The 602-nt window shown below is 37.2% G+C and overlaps 1 non-coding gene across 1 annotated transcript; it reads left to right on the plus strand.

Annotated features, from left to right (window-relative positions):
* The first annotated feature begins 254 nt into the window (after positions 1 to 254).
* Positions 255 to 361, plus strand: LOC131222152 (small nucleolar RNA R71). The gene has a single exon (XR_009159860.1). It is a non-coding gene; the product is annotated as a small nucleolar RNA R71 (small nucleolar RNA).
* The last annotated feature ends 241 nt before the right edge of the window (positions 362 to 602 follow it).

Below are 602 nucleotides of genomic sequence, written 5' to 3' on the forward strand. Positions count from 1 at the left end.
ATGCTAATTACAAGTCGTGGGTTGCTAGAATTCGATGGGGAGGATCGCGAGAGTCTATGGAATGATACGGACTATGATACGGGCCTGACATGATGTGTCCCATGATTGAGCATTTTCAGCTAGCATATCAAAGTAATCCCATGCCTCTTCTGGTTTCTTATCCATGAACTCACCATTACACATCATCTATATGAATTGGTGCATGTTTGGACTGAGTCCTTTATAAAAAAGGATTAATTGTCCGCCAAGTTTCGTAACCATGGTGTGGGCATGCAAGAAGTAAGTCCTTGAACCATTCCCAACATTCAAAGAATGCCTCATTATTTTTCTAGGAGAAGTTCATTATTTCCCATCTAAGAGCGTTGGTTTTATGAGTCGAAAAGAACTTTTTAAGGAACTCCTAGCTTATCTTTACCCATGTACTAATGGATCTAAGCCTTAATGAATGAAACCATATTTTGGCCTTTTCTTTTAGAGAGAATGGAAATAATTTAAGGCTAATTGTATCAGGAGGAACATCATTAAAATGTATGGTTGTAACAACCTCTTCAAATTCTTTAATATGCATATATGGATTTTCTGAATCAAGTCCATGGAACTTA

This window comes from Magnolia sinica, chromosome 12 (assembly GCF_029962835.1).
Source record: "Magnolia sinica isolate HGM2019 chromosome 12, MsV1, whole genome shotgun sequence".
NCBI lineage: Eukaryota > Viridiplantae > Streptophyta > Magnoliopsida > Magnoliales > Magnoliaceae > Magnolia > Magnolia sinica.